The sequence below is a fragment of the Nyctereutes procyonoides genome, unplaced genomic scaffold (genome assembly GCF_905146905.1).
Source record: "Nyctereutes procyonoides isolate TBG_1078 unplaced genomic scaffold, NYPRO_anot_genome, whole genome shotgun sequence".
Taxonomy (NCBI): Eukaryota; Metazoa; Chordata; class Mammalia; order Carnivora; family Canidae; genus Nyctereutes; species Nyctereutes procyonoides.
Genome location: NW_026575131.1, coordinates 52,913,526 through 52,928,495, shown reverse-complemented (window position 1 = coordinate 52,928,495; position 14,970 = coordinate 52,913,526). Strand labels below are relative to the sequence as shown.

General features: G+C 57.8%; 1 protein-coding gene across 2 annotated transcripts in view; it reads right to left on the bottom strand.

Moving 5' to 3' along the window:
* CERS4 (ceramide synthase 4) overlaps window positions 1-6,727 on the bottom strand; it is a 31,630-nt gene extending 24,903 nt beyond the window's left edge. The window contains exon 1 of one of the 2 annotated variants that reach the window (XM_055343577.1): window positions 6,529-6,727. The gene's annotated coding sequence lies outside the window, so the exon portion shown is untranslated. Of the gene's footprint in view, window positions 1-5,946; window positions 6,078-6,528 lie in introns of those variants that run through there. The other variant, XM_055343578.1, reaches the window with a different exon arrangement.
* Window positions 6,728-14,970: the final 8,243 nt, after the last annotated feature.

Sequence of the window (14,970 nt, the reverse complement as noted above, 5' to 3'; positions counted from 1 at the left end):
CTCTGGCTTGCTCCTGTCTCAATCCAGAAGTTACTGCAAGCATCTTTGACGTTTCATCAATGCAAACGCCACGGCGCCAGCTGTACCTGCCTGCCCCCCACACCCCCGGAAAGTGCTTTGAAAATCTTCCACCCTGGGACACCTGGGTGGCTCAGCCGTTCAGCAGGTTCAGCATCTACCTTCGGATCAGGCCATGATCCCAGGGTCCCGGGATCGAGTCCCGCATCTGGCTCCTCCACAGGGAGTCTGCTTCTCCCTCTGCCTGTGTCTCTGGCTCTCTCTGTGTCTCTCATGAATAAATAAATAAAACCTTAAAAAAAAAAAAAAAAAAGAAAATCCTTCACCCTAACAGCCAACTTCACTGAGAAAGTAGGACCGGTAACTCAGGCGCCTAAGAGATCCTGTTCCCTGAGTTCGTCCTACAGGCTCTTAGGTTTGTACGAGCACATCCTATCCCACGAATCTCAGTCTTTCTGTGCAGTCATGTACATTTCCTTGCATGAAAATGGTCACAAGCTTCAAAATTCAAAATCAGTCCTTTGCCAGTGAGAACTACATGAGGGGAAGCATGTTCCCATGCAGTCATGGGTACAGCCTGACAGCCCCCCGAGAAGCGCCTCAATCTGCAGACCCGGGGAAACCTCTCGACTCCCAGTGCCCGTGGAAACGTGACCTGGCAGCGGAGGAGCAACTGCACTTTATTGTTAGACATGAGCCATCTGGAAAACAGTACTCGAAACACACATCCTAAAGGGTCAAGGCATTTTCCCAGGATAAGGGTCTATCAAAAAAAAATTTTTTTTTAAAGATTTTATTTATTTATTCATGAGAGACACAGAGAGAGGCAGAGACACAGGCAGAGGGAGAAGCAGGCTCCCTGTGGGGGAGCCGGATACAGGACTCGATCCCAGGACCCTGGGATCATGACCTGAGCCGAAGGGAGACACTCAACCACTGAGCCACCCAGGCGTCTCCCCCCTAGTTTTATTTTTATTCAAAAGCGAAAGATTCGAAATCTATGAAGAGGGGAAAGAAGTGATCTTCTTAGAGAGGCTCTGGCCTCCCTTATGCTCAACATGTTTCTGGGAAATCCTAGGAACACGTGGGAAAGTTCTAAATGTCCTGACCCAAAGTCGAAATTGCCACCAACTGCTTCCAGGCTCTGGGGAGGTTCCCCAGGAAGCTCCAGCGGGTGTCCAGTGCCAGGTGCTTCTGTGATCCGCATTTTGCAACCCAGGCACAGGATCACCCAAGGGCACAGAGCAGGAGGCAGAGGGCTGGGATTCAAATGTGAGCCTGTCTCCAAAGGCTGCCACCTTGTCAACACCGCACAAACATTTATTTATCGTGTGCCAGGTGCTGGGGTCCTAGCAGGGGACAGACTGGTGAGGAGTCCAGTCCTCGTGGAGCTGTGGTCCTGCACAGGGTAAGGGTTGGAGGCGGCAAATACTCTACATTTTATTAATTTATTTCATTATGCTGAGTAGCGGAGAGAAACATAGGGCAGGGCAAAGAGATCAGGAATCGGGCAGTGGGAGCTGCAATTTTAAACAGGAAGGTCAGGATGGTCTCCTTAAGAAGGTGATGGCTGAGAAAAGGGATGAGGACTCCATGGGCATAGAGCTTTCCAGGCAAAGGGAACAGGCCGTGCAAAGGCCCTGAGGCCGGGCCAAGCTCAGTAGCTTCATGTTACGGGACAAAGCCTGCGGGGCTGGAACAGAGGGGCCTGTGGGAAGAGGCGAGGGCAGGGAGGCGACCGCCTTATATTAGGGCCCCCCCCACCAACCTCTCAGATGGAGAAATGAGATCCAGAGGTAGCCGTTTCCAGAGCTTGTCCTGCCCATGTTCCCCTTCAGTCCCTGTCCTTGTCCCCTGCCCTCTCCAAAGAGTTTAGTTAGACTCGCTCGCTCCAGCTGTAGCTCTCCAGCATCTGCCAGGATCACTGTCCTACAGAAGCCAGGGCCAAGAGGAGCTGCCCTCGGTCGCACCCACCCCCAGTGTGGAGAGGGATGGGGGTGGGGAGGCCAGCTGCGGCCACAGGGTCCTGGAGCAGCAGGACCACCAATCGACGTTCGAGTCCAAGGGTCCGAATCCCCTCATTAAAGCCTCTGAAGCTGCTGAGATGTGGGGCAGGCCTGGGTAAGTGGTGGGGGCGGGAGGGGTGACCAGACCCAGGGGACCGGGCCCCTATCCCCATGCACTGAGGGAAGGAGGGCGAGTTCTTTCTCCTCCACCTGCAAAGGGAGTGACGGCAGGCTGATGGCGGGACCATCCTCAAAATACAACCTGCTTTGGTTTCTGCTGCCCGCCCTCCTGGATCTGGGTTCCCTCTCTCAGTGTATCCTGCTCACACCCAGCTCTGTGCCCTGCCTGACCTGCCGGCCCGGTCACTGCCACTGCTCATGGCCCCCCTGCCTCCTCCCTGCCTCCACACCCCCTATCTGTGCCGTCTCCCGGCTACTTCACTTCCTCCGGGAAGTCTTCCAGGTCAGCTGAGCCCCATCACATGCAGGAAGGCTTGCCCACCGGGAAGAGGGGTGGATTCTCTTCCTTCCTCCTGCCAGCCTCCTTGGCCATCAGGGTTCCAGGAGCAACCCGTGCACAGGGGACCAAGTACCCTGCCAATTGCAAGAGACCCAACAACCTCTTACCCTCCAACCAAGGAGGCTCCCGGGGGCTGCTGTTGTTGGACCGGGGGACCCTGAGAATCTTCGCTCTCTGCGGCTGCCCCTCTGCCCACTCTGTCTCCCTTGCTCCCTCGGAGCCAGTCACACTGGCCTCTGACATGCCAGGCCTGGTCCAGCCTGAGGACCTTTGCACATGCTGGTGCCTCTGCTTGGAACGTTCCTCTCATCCTTCGGGTTGCACACCCATGGCCCGACTCCCCAAACACCAGCTCCGTTTTGTAGCGGGCAGCAGGGGAGCTTCCTTTCGTTCACCGCCCAGCCCAGATGGCTCCCACTGCAGGCACTTCATAAATATGTGCTGGATAAGTACATAACAGACACGGGCGGGGGGCGACAAGCACAGGATAGAGGGGTTCTCCAGGCAGGGGCCTGGCCTCTCCTCAGATACACAGTCATGGGATCCTGGGGCAAAATATGGGGTTGGGGCCCCACGATGGGGTGGGGAGAGAGCTGAGATCCTGCCCATTCATTGCGGGGAACTGGTATGATGGTCTCATATTAACAAAGGTATGAAGCCGAGATCGAAGGAGGGGAAAGGCCTCCTTTATGCTGCTCTGGTCAGAGCCTATTCAAGTGTGGCAAAGAAGAGTCCCTTCTGAATGGCTTGGGGTGGGGCGGGGGTGGGAAAGACAGCCAAGTAAGGGAGTAAGATCCCTACCACTGAATTATTCAAGCAGAGGATTCAGAAACTCAGCAGAGCTGACCATTTCCCCCTGGCTTCTGGCTTGCCACCGACTCTGTTTCCCTCTGCCCTCTCTCTGCTCAATCCCCCCAGGTGGGGATGTCTCCCAAGCCCCCAGCTGGCTTCTTCTAAGCCCACCCTGCACCTCGCCTTCACCTGGGGGTCTAGCAGCATCCCAATTTCCAGATGCTGGACACATGGCCGGCTTGCACCTGAACCTGCTCCCCCAGTGGGTGGTTGCTCTACCAATCCCCCTTCAAATCTCTCCAGGGTCCATGCATTCCTCCCTCATCCCCACCTCCATCCAGGCTGGTCTCTTACTTAGTTCCTGCACCGTGTGGATTCTCCCCTCCACCTCTCTGAGCACTGCTCTCTCCACCCTGTTAACTCTTCATCATCCTTGTTAACCCACCAATGATCACCTCCTCCAAGAAGCCTTCCCTGGGGAGGGCCCCAGGGTGAATCAGGCTGCTCCCCTGGGCTCCCTCCCCCCAGACATCCAGGCATCTGTTGTTTCACCAGGTGCTTATTAGCATCTGGGCGCTGTGCTCACCTCTGAGGTGATGACTGCTATTAGTCCCATTTTACAGGTGAAGAAACTGAAGCAAGAAGGAGGTGAAGTCACTAGCCTGAGGGCACCGAACTCCCAACAGGCAGGACAGGTCAGAGGCAGCCTCCAGACAGCCGGAGAGAGAGCAGCCCGCGGTGCCCAGATAACAGAGGAGCCTGTCCCCAGGCGCCTGCTTTCCCGTGGGCATCCCAAGGGGGGTGGGAGGCCCGTTCCTGCTCCCCCCTGCCAACTAAGGAGCCCAGTGGCTCCTGAGCACAGCGATCGCTCCAAGCCAGGCACTGGGCCAACTAAACACTTTACACGCCTGACTCACTCAATCTGCTGAAGGCCCTGGGTCTGGAGGTGGGCACGGTTACACAGCGCTCCCATTTCTCGGAGCTGGAAATGGGGGCTCATCACGCTGTGAATTCCCACTGGCTCTGGCGTCCTCCCCCATCCCCATTCCCTCCTCGGGCAGCAGGCTGGGATCAGCCAAGCCCTTTCCTAGCCAAGGCTTCCTTTGATCAGAACAACACTCCTAGGCATAGGTACTACTGATCCATTTTCCAGATGGGCAAACTGAAGCTCAGAAAACTTTCCCTGGGGCCACAAGGCCAGTTCAATGACCAAGTCTCCCAGTTCATTTCCACCGCCTCTTCTCTCCCCTGTCAAGACGCGGCTGCTGGGAGGAGGTGAGCTGGGAAAGCAGGCAGCAAAGGTCCTGGCTTAGCCTGCTGGGGCTCAGCTGTGCTGAGTGAGGATCCTGGCATCCCCCCTGCCACCTCAGCCATGTTCATATGCAGCAGCTGCTCTTGGAAAGGGACTGAGTCCAGACTGGGGGCCTTGGGAGCTTCCAAAGCAACCCCATACTCCAGGATGTCTTTGGAGCAGCCTCCCTAGAAGAGATCCAGGTCACGGGAGTGGGGCGAGCTTGGCTCCTGCACTCAGCCTTAGGACACCCCGCCTGGGTGTGGAGTCGGTCTCCAGGAGCCTCCCCCATCAGGTGGTATTTCACGGTTTTGCAAGTCAGACTCAGCCAGACACAGCCCCACCCCATCTGCTTCTCCCTCAGTTTCCCCATCCCAGCAAGGAAAGGCCCCTGCGCACTCCCAACCGCCAGCGCCAGAAATCTCCTCGCAGGTTCCTTTCACGCCCCACTTCTGAGCAGGCAGGGGAGGCAGACGACGTTCTTCTGCCAAAATGCACCCCCTCCTCCCCGGGTCACCCTCTTTTCCACCACCCCTTCCGGTGGGGTCCAAAGCAGCAGCCTCCTCCAGGGTTCCCCCCATCCCTCCTGCGCACAGCGGGGGACCGTCCTAAGACGCACCAGGACCCGGCTACTCACTTTGGTCTAAGCCTCCCGTGGCCCCCCCCAGGCCGGAGAATGGAATCCACGCAGTCCCCGCCATCTCCGAGGCGCGGGCCAACCTCTCCCCACCTCCAAGCCTCCCCTACGGCGCTTCGGACACGCTGGCCTCTTTTGTGCCCTGCAAACACACCCGGCGGGGCCCTGCCTCAAGACCTGGCTCCGCGGGTGCGCTCGGGCCCGGAGGACCCCCTCTGCGCGAATCGCTCCCCGACCCTCACTTACTCCATCTCCCCGAGGCGCTGGCCTCCCGCACCCAGCGCGGGCCGAGCGGCCGCGGGCTGTTTACCGGGTCGCAGCCGTCTACGCAGCCGGGCTCCGAGGCCGGGGCCCCGCTGCATCCCGGCGCGCGCACGTCGGTGGCGCCCCGCGGGCGCTCGGCGCGGTCTCCCGGGCGTCTGACCCCCGCCCCGCCGCGCCGCTCGCGTCCGCACGTCCGCCTCCCCCGCTCCCCGCTCCCCGCTCCCCGCGCTCGGCTGGCGGCGCGCCGACCCTCGGGGGACAGCGCTGTCTCGGGGCGGCGGCCCGGGCCTGGGACCGGATGAGGAGCCCCGAGAGGCCGCCCCGGGCGGGGGGATGGGGGCCGGGGCCGCCATGGCCGCGGGGGCGGGGCCGGGGCTCGCCGCCAGGGTGGCGTTCGGGGCGCGGGGCGCTCGCTTACCTGGGGGCGCGGGCGGCGGGGCGCACCGGGGGCGGGCGGCGGACGCGGAGACGGAGCACGCGCAGCCCGCACGCGGCCGCCGGACTCTGCTCCCAGCGCCGCCTCTGCCGTGGGGCTCGGCGGTAGGCTGGGGGGCCGCGGGGCGGGGCGGGGCGCGGGGCGGGGCGGGGCCGGGGGCGGGGCCGAGCCGGGGCGCGGGGTCCAGGCGGCGCCCGGCCCTCTCCGCGGACCGCACGGCTTCCTGTGGACCCCCGCCCCGCGCGGCCGGCCCGGCCCCGCCCCCGCCCAGGCCCCGCCCAGACCACACCCTGGCCCCGCCCTCCCGGGCCTGGCCCCGCCCTCCCGGGCCTGGCCCCGCCCCCGCCCCGCGCCCAGGCCCCGCCCCCGCCCCCTGGCCCGCCCGGAGGCGCGCTTGGCCTACATCCAGCTGCAGGTCCTTGGCCCGCGCCTTCTCTCTCGCGTCTGAACGCAGCGCGGCCGCGCTCGGTCCGGCCCGCGGTTCTGTTCCGTTCGCCGCACGTGCGCCCGATCCCCTCCCGGGTCCCCCCTTCCGGCCTGGCTCCGACCCGCGCATCTGCATACCCACTGCGGGCGCCCTGGTCTGCTGGCGTCGCTGGGGAGGCCGGGACTCGGCGTCAGGCCTCGGAGGCCACCTCGGGTCCCCCCCGAGCCTGGGGACCTGTCCCAGCTCGCACACTGAGCCGCTCCAGTTCGTGGTTGGTTGGGGCCGAAGCGCGCGCGGGAGCCGAGCGCCCGGTCTGCAGGTCGGGAGTAGTGGAGGGCGGGCGGGCGGAGGCTGCGATTTTGTGGGGGCCCCGGTCAGGAGGCAGAGCTGTGGAGGCGGCGGCGGGGCGGGGGCAAGTTGCTTCACGTCGCTGAGATTTGAGTTCCACACGTGGGAAGGGAAAGGGGGCAGAGAACCTGTGCCTCCCAACCCGGCTCCAGGGCTTTGCACCTGCTATTTCTTCTACGAGACTGTTTTCCCTTTTCTTTTCTTTTTTTTAAATTTATTTACGATAGTCATACAGAGAGAGAGAGAGGCAGAGACACAAGCAGAGGGAGAAGCAGGCTCCATGCACCGGGAGCCCGACGTGGGATTCGATCCCGGGTCTCCAGGATCGCGCCCTGGGCCAAAGGCAGGCGCCAAACCGCTGCGCCACCCAGGGATCCCTGTTTTCCCTTTTCAATGCGTGCATCCTTCTCCGTCAGACCTCAGGGCCCTCTGCAGAGCCCCCCTCACCTCACTCCTCTACCCCCAAAGCTCCTCTGTGCATGGTGGAGAAGGAGGATCATAAAGCCACTTTCTCGAGTATAGCTGCTAGGGCTGCATACTGCTTGCCCCTGGGGGTGCTCAGAGCATGGCAGCCACTTGTATTAATAGTTATGGGAGACACTGTGGAATGGGGGAGACCAGGCCCCAGGGGAGAAGCAGCAGATCCCCCAGAGAAGTGGAGGGGGGGTGCCCTGAAAGAGGATGTGAGTGGGCCAGGGTCAGAGACAGATTTCAGGGGGGGAGGTGGGGTGGCTGGAGGAAGGGGTCAGCCTGGCAGGAAGAGATGCAGCTGAACTTTCTGCAGTTGGGCTGCTTCTTGGCTGCCCTCTGCCCTCCTTCTCCCGCCCCCACTCCCTGTGTGAACATGGAACATTCAGGACAGGCTTCCTAGAGGAGGTGACATCTGAATCTGAGAGGTAAATGGATGGGGGCATTAAGCCGAGTTAGGATCCAGAGGTGAGTGAAGAGCCACAGCCGAGTGGGGCCAGCCACTTGAAGGCCCTGCAGGGCTCCCTGGGGAGCGGCACAGGCTTAAAATTAGACTCTGCATTGGGTTCTTCTGGAGCCTGGTGGAGGGGGTGCAGACAGGAGTGAAGGGAGGGACTCCAGAGGGATCTAGGGGTTATGTGGCCCGGGCTCTGGGCATCAGGGGAGGCCAGGACCTGGCTGGTTGGTGGGAGTGCAGAGATGCAGTCATTTCTCAGCTGGCAAGCCCAGCGCAGACCCTAAGGAGGCCCAAAGCTGGGACCTGAGGGAGAGAGGGGGAGCTCCTTGCTTCTTCCTCCCCTCCAGGTTTTCACACCTTTTGTGCCCGAAGGGGGGACACATTGTGCCTGGGGAGACCGTTAAGCCCTGATCCAGGTGGAAGATGCTATAGTGTTGATTTGGGAAAGTGGAGATCAGGGGGCTACGAGCCAAAGAAACAGGTGCCTCTAGAAGCCAGAAACACATTCTCCCTGAGAGCTTCCAGAAGGAATGAGCCCTGCGAATACCTTGATTTCAGCGCAGTGAGATCCGTGTTGGACCTCAGAGCTCCTGAACGATCAGATAAATAAATGTGTGTGTGTGTGTGTTTAAAGATTTTATTTATTTATTTATTCATGAGAGACACTGAGAGAGAGAGAGGCAGAGACACAGGCAGAGGGAGAAGCAGGCTCCACCCAGGGAGCCCGATCCCAGGTCTCCAGGATCACGCCCCGGGCTGACGGCAGGCACTGAACCGCTGAGCCACCCGGGGATCCCCCTAAATGTGTGTGGTTTTAAGCCACCAAGTGTGTCATCATTCATTCCTGCAGAACGCGAGACTCGCACAGACACCCCATCCTCCCACCCAGACACCTGTTCGTGCCCCTGGGAACCCCCTCCTTACCCCCAACACACACATCCGGACCCAGTTTCCAAACCAGCAGCCGGGAGCCCCATCCAGGTCAGACCCACACCCCCTGCGGGGTGCCCCCCTCCTCCGGACCTCTGGCCCCCTCCTGTGGTCCCCGGGGCTGCCGCTCCCTTGTTCCAGCGGGGTGAGGACTGCCATCCCAGATGCTTGCCTGTCCCTGCCTCTCTCTGCCCAGCACTGCCCGGCTCACGCCAGGCCTCTTGTCCCCGACCTGTGGCCAACTGTCCTTCCTGGCTCAGCCTTTGCCAGTCAAGACTTCTGGCCTCAATGGGGGGTGAGGGGGCTCCAATTCACAAAGACCTGGGCCCATGTTTGTGCTGTGACCTCGGCTGTGTGACACAGCCTCTCTGAGCCCCGTGGTGTCATCATCCGGGGAATGGAGGATAACCAGGCCATCAGGTGTGGGGGGGGGCGTACCTGGAGGGACCTCTGTCTCCGTGCTTCCCCATCCAAAGGGCCTGAGTCAGGGCTGGGGAGGGTTGGAGCAGATAGAATGGGGAGTGGAGAAGCCTTTGCACTGGCTGTTCCTCCTGCCTGGGACGCCCTTCCTGCGAGTCCACGAGGTGCTTCCCCCCTCCCTTGGGTCTTTAGTGAAAGGTTCACCCCACATGACCCATTCTCCTCCCCCTGCCTGTCCCCCTCGCCAGCTCTCTCTCTTCAGCCCTCCTCCCTCTCAGTTTTTAGACCTGTGCCTGCCAGCCTCCCCCTGGAAGATGTTCACCCCTCAAGGCTAGGGGGTTCCGCCTTGATCCCCCGGTGACCCTAACGCGGGAGACGGGGCCCGGTACACAATGAGTGTCCCACGGATGTTCTTTAAGGGTGCAGAGAATGGGGAGAAATGAAGCTTGTCCAAGAAAGGCTCAGAAGAGGGGGCCTGCTGGGTATACCCGCAAGTCTGTATGTCTCCTTGTCGGGGTGTCTCCGGGTCCATCTGGGTCTCTGTGCATTTTTGTGTTCCTTAGTGTGTTTCTGGGGTGTCTTTGTGCAAGCATCTGAGCATGGACATGCGCAGCCTCAACTTCTCTGGCTGCGTGCAGGGGTGGGGAGGTGGGAGGAGGGTGCTGAGCTTTCCTCCCTGGAGCAGCACTGCCTCCCCCAAGGGCCCTCCCTGCTCCCAGTGGGGGCGGGCTAACTGCCTTGGGTGGACGATGCCCACCCCCTACCCCAAGGTTCCCTGCAGCCCAGCAGGGCACCCACGCTGGGAGCTTTACAGAGCCCAACATATCCAGCCCTGTCTGTGAAGCAAGTGCATTTAAAATTCCCATTTCAGGGGCACCTGAGTGGCTCAGTTGGTTAAGTGTCTGCCTTTGGCTCAGGTCATAAACCCAGGGTCCCGGGATCGAGCCCCACATTGGGCTCCCTGCTTGGCAGGGAGTCTGCTTCTCCCTCTCCCTGCCACTCCTCCTGCTTGTGCTCTCTCTCTCTAATAAATAAATAAAATCTTAAAAAATTTAAATAAAAATGCCCATTTCATAGATGAGGACACAAGCCCAGAGGGGTGCAGTCAGCTGCCCAAGGCCACACAGCCAGAGAAGAGGCAGCTTTGAACTCAGCTCCTCCTGACCTCTTACCTTTTGTCAGCACCCTGCTTTCTTTCTTCTTTCCCTTTGCTGGATTGGGAGGCTCATGGGTGGGGACACAGAGGGTCTGCACCTTCCCTCAGCCTTGGCAGACTCACCCCCCCTTGCTCTGAATGTCCTTACTCACCTATCCCCAGGGCTGGCCTGGCCCCCCCTGAGGGTGATGGGAAAGGGCCCGACACCTATTGTGCATCTGTCCCTACCTTCCTGCTCATAGGACGTCCTTCCAGGTTCATTGATTCCCACCTTTCACCCCGACACTCCACAGGCCATCCGGGATGCTCTCATTTCTCCTCATCCCCACCTGCATGCCTGCGACTTATGCACAATCTAGCAGACAAAACATCCGGGGCCTAGAGGTACTGTGACCTGTCATCCAATGTACCTGGGACATGGGACAGTCCTGAGCAAGTCATGGCAGTTGGTCATCCTAGCAGGAGGTAGGGTCACTTGCCCTCGGTGACACAGCAAGATCAGGAGCCCCCATGTCAACACCTGCTGATCCAAGACACCATCCCCTCTCCTAGATTTGACTAGGAGGAAACTGGGTCCTATTTTTTTTTAATATTTTATTTATTTATTCATGAGAGACACAGGGGCAGAGACACAGGCAGAGGGAGAAGCAGGCTCCCTGCAGGGAGCCCAATGCAGGACTTAATTGCCATTCAATATCCTAATTTACAGTCAAGTCGAGGGTTTTTAAGATAGTCACAGGGTAGGGCAGCTCTCACCACCTTGTTTTTTGTTTTGTTTTTAATAAGCTCTATGCCCAACATGGGGCTTGAACTCATGGCCCTGAGATCAAGGGTCGCATGCTCTAAGGAGTAAGCCAGCCAGGTTCTTCTTTTTAAGGGAACCAGTGCCCTGATCTGAGGAACAGTGTAATGAACACCCTGGTGCAGAGACGAGCAGACCCAGAAGTACAATAGCCAGTCACAGGGCGTGCAAAGGTAGAGTGTTTTTTAAAGATTTTATTTATTTGACACAGAGCACAAGTGGGGGTAGGGGGAGTGGCAGGCAGAGGGAGAGGGAGAAGCAGGCTCCCCGCTGAGCAGGGAGCCCGATGTGGGGCTCCATCCCAGGACCCTGGGATCATGATCTGAGCCAAAGGCAAATACGTAACTCACCGAGCCACCCACGTGCCCCTAGAAGCTCTTAAAACAATTTATTTAAGTAATCTTGACACCTGATATGGGGCTTGAATTTATGATCCCGAGATTAGGAATTGCACATTCCCCTGATTGAGACAGCCAGGTGCCCCAAAGCTCTTTTTAATATTAAGGAACTTACTTCTTATTCTCTGACATAAGCTGTAGTTTTCTCCCCCCTCCACTCCCACCCAGTTTGTTGTATTTTTACCTCGTTTATTATTGTTTTCTCTCCATGTGGATTTGGATTTCCAAAAATCCATTTGGATTTTTAGGAAGCTGGACTCACCTTTTTCTTTTGTGGCTTTTATGTTTAATTATTTTTTCTTAGAAAGACCTTAGCTATTCTCAAATTGCTATTTTTAAAGGGCCCCTATGTGTTTTTTCCCCTAGTACTTTTATGATTTTATTTCTCACGTGTCAAACTTTGATCCAGCAGGAATTTGTATTGAGATAAGGTGTGAGGTAGGGACCTGACTTTCGTTCTTTCCGTTGTCCCAACAGTGTTCATTGCATCATCCACCCTTTAGATAGTGCAGCGCTAGGGCTGTCACGTCTACAAGGAGGGTAGTTGTAAGGTGTGGGGGGAAGCTAGACTTGGCACAACATGAAAACTGTTTGCTACTAAATTGATAATTTAGGGATCCCTGGGTGGCGCAGCAGTTTGGCGCCTGCCTTTGGCCCAGGGCGCGATCCTGGAGACCCGGGATCAAATCCCACGTCGGACTCCCGGTGCATGGAGCCTGCTTCTCCCTCTGCCTATGTCTCTGCCTCTCTCTCTCTGTGTGTGTGTGTGACTATCATAAATAAATAAAAATTAAAAAAAAATAAATAAATTGATAATTTAGGAAATAAGACCCTGCTTTAATCTCTGGGGTTGTTTCAGCACTGAGCTGCACCCATGGAACATAATTTTTTTTTTTTTCTTTTTTTGGATCCGTTGTTCTCTGGTTGTCTGTTGCAAAATGATACGACCAACCTGGCAACTTGGGGGATTTCATGTGATGGAAGAAAGAGGCTGTGGACAGGGACTAAAATGTGGGTGAGTTATGGACAGAGGAGGAACTGATGGTCAGTCCGAGGAATAGTTAGTTAAACATGGAGAAAGAGCCAGTTGGTCGAGGCAGGACAGGCTGCTCCAGGGACGGTGAGTCAACCACCAAATGGGTCAGATGCAGACCCATGTCTGGTTTCCTGGGGCCACCATCGCAAAATACCACAAACTGGGCACCTTGCACAAGTTCTGAAAACTCTCACCATTCTGGAAGTTCAGTGTCCAAAATCAAGGTGTTGACAGGGCTGTTCTCCCTCCAATGGCTCCAGGGAAGAATATTCCCTGCCTCTTCTGGCTTTCATGGCTGCCAGCAATCCTTGGCATTGCTTGGTTTGTAGACACATTGTTCCAGTTCCTGCCCATAACCAATCTTCCTTCTCTGTGTGTGTCTGTGTCCAAACTTCTCTTATGAGGTCATTGGATTAGGGACCCACTGTACTCCAGGATGAGCTCATCTTACTTTGATTACATCTGCAAAGATCCTTATTTCTAGATAAAGGTCATATTCCCAGGTACTGGGAGCTAGGACTTCAACGTATCTTTCTGGGGGACGCAATTCAACCCACAATGTGTGTGTGTGTGTGTTTATTTTCTCCCCCAATGACTCCAGAATCTGATTGAAATATTAAATGTGAATTATTAAGTACAACTTGGTGGTGGTAGTGAGGGGGATAAATGACCTTCCAACCCCTCCCATGAATTAATTTATTTTTCTGTTTCAAGAATTAGCCTGTAGTTTCAATGGTAGCTCACATCTTGTTTACTATAAAGCAGAATGAATTCCTTGTCATAGTTTGTGTTCTGTTTTCGAAGGACACAGTTCCTTCCAATCAACCCTTTTGTTTCTTGCTCTGGCCTTTCGCTGCCAATGTTAATTCGAGGGGCTTTTCTCTGGGACCAGTGAGCCAAAGCTGATGAAGAGGCCTCTTGGTAATTCCAGGTCAATGTGCTGGGCGTGTGATGAGGGAGGTTGGGTGAGCACAAGATGTTCAGGACGTGGGTAGGAGGTCAGGGTGATCTTCCCAAGGACAGAATGTCCGTCAGCTGCAGGGGCAGGTGGGCAGGGATGCAGGGGGTCAGGGAAGAGGTGGGGGGGTCCCCTGAAACAAAAGTCCAGTGTGACCTAAGAGGGGGCAGCATGGCAGAAACTGTTCATTCAAGCCTGGGGGGCCCCGGGCTCACCCTTCATGAGCCACAATTGGGTTTTTATAGGAGAGTGTCATACTCTGATCTGCAGTCTGAAAGGTCACAGGGCCTGTGGCGTGGGAGGTGCAGGGAGGGAATAGGGAGAAGGAAGCTGGTTTCCCAGCCGAGGGTGTCTGGAGGCTGGTGGGATGGATGGGGTGGGGGGTAGGGGGTGGGCAGGGGTGGAAGGGAAGGACAGGGAGCCAGCACGGAGGTCTCAGGGGCAGGTCTGCAGCGCCTCGCATGATGTCCCTCTCTGGCTGGGTGGCCAGGTGGGTGACCCTGAATGGCGGGCACAGGGCAGCAGCAGGCTTGGAGGGACAGTGCCCGGTTGCACGGGAGACGTCCTGATGTCTGTGAGAGGCAAGCCCTGGAAGCTCAGTGTGTCTGTCTGGGCTGGGGAGGTGGGGTCCCTGGTGTCAGCCCCGGGTGGTGGCGTGGGGTAGCAGGTGGCCTCGTGGGTGACACTCCCCGTGACACCCCCGTGTAAGGGTGACAGGAGGGGCTATGGGGAGAGGCTAGGCCAGACTGCAAGGGGGCCAGCCAGCTGGGGCTCGTCTTGCCTCTGCCCTCAGGCAGGTGCAATGGGCCTCCCTCTGCACTCAGGCTGCAGAGGCCACCAGCAGCCTCGCTGGAACTTGGCCTCTAGACCATCCTGGAGCAAGAGTGGGATGGAGGCAGTCCGAGGGGAGGAGGAGGGCGAGGAGGGGAAAGCAGCATTTATTGACCACTTCCCACATGCAGGGCATGTCCTCGGTGTCTTGCCTATTAAAAGTAACAGCAGCCGCAAAAAAACTGTCACAGGGCGCTTCGGTGCCAGACATTATTTTAAATGACTCATTCGACCCTTCCATGGCCCTTTGGGGTAGGCACCTTTATCTCCTTTCATGGATGAGGAAACTGAGGCACAGAGACCTTAGGGCCCCAGCCCAAGGTCACAGAGTGTGGAAATCCAGCGAGTCACCGGTGTCAGTGCAAAGCTGGCCGCCCTGCGAGAAGCCTTCGGGAATTTGTTTTGGGGAGGACGGGGCTGAGGCAGGAGGAGCTGAGACAGGCTGCACTGAATCCCCCAAGGTCCACAGGAGTGCGGGGTGGGAGCTGGGGGTGGGGCTGACCTGACCCCACCTCCCTGGAACCCCCCCCCCACACTTTCCCTTCTGAAATGGCTGCAGGATTGGGGGAGTTGGGGGGGTGAGTGTATTGGGGGGCAGAGGCCTTTGGAAATGGGAGGAGCAGCAGGGAGCAAACACAGGCTGAGCTGGAGCAGGGGGCTGGAGGTGTGGGGGCTGCTCATGCTCTGGGGTCCCTGCCTTGTCCTCCTCCAAGGGAAGTGGGCACAACCCTCCTGCAGAGACCTGGGGTTTCTCAGTTCTTCCCAGCCCTGGAGT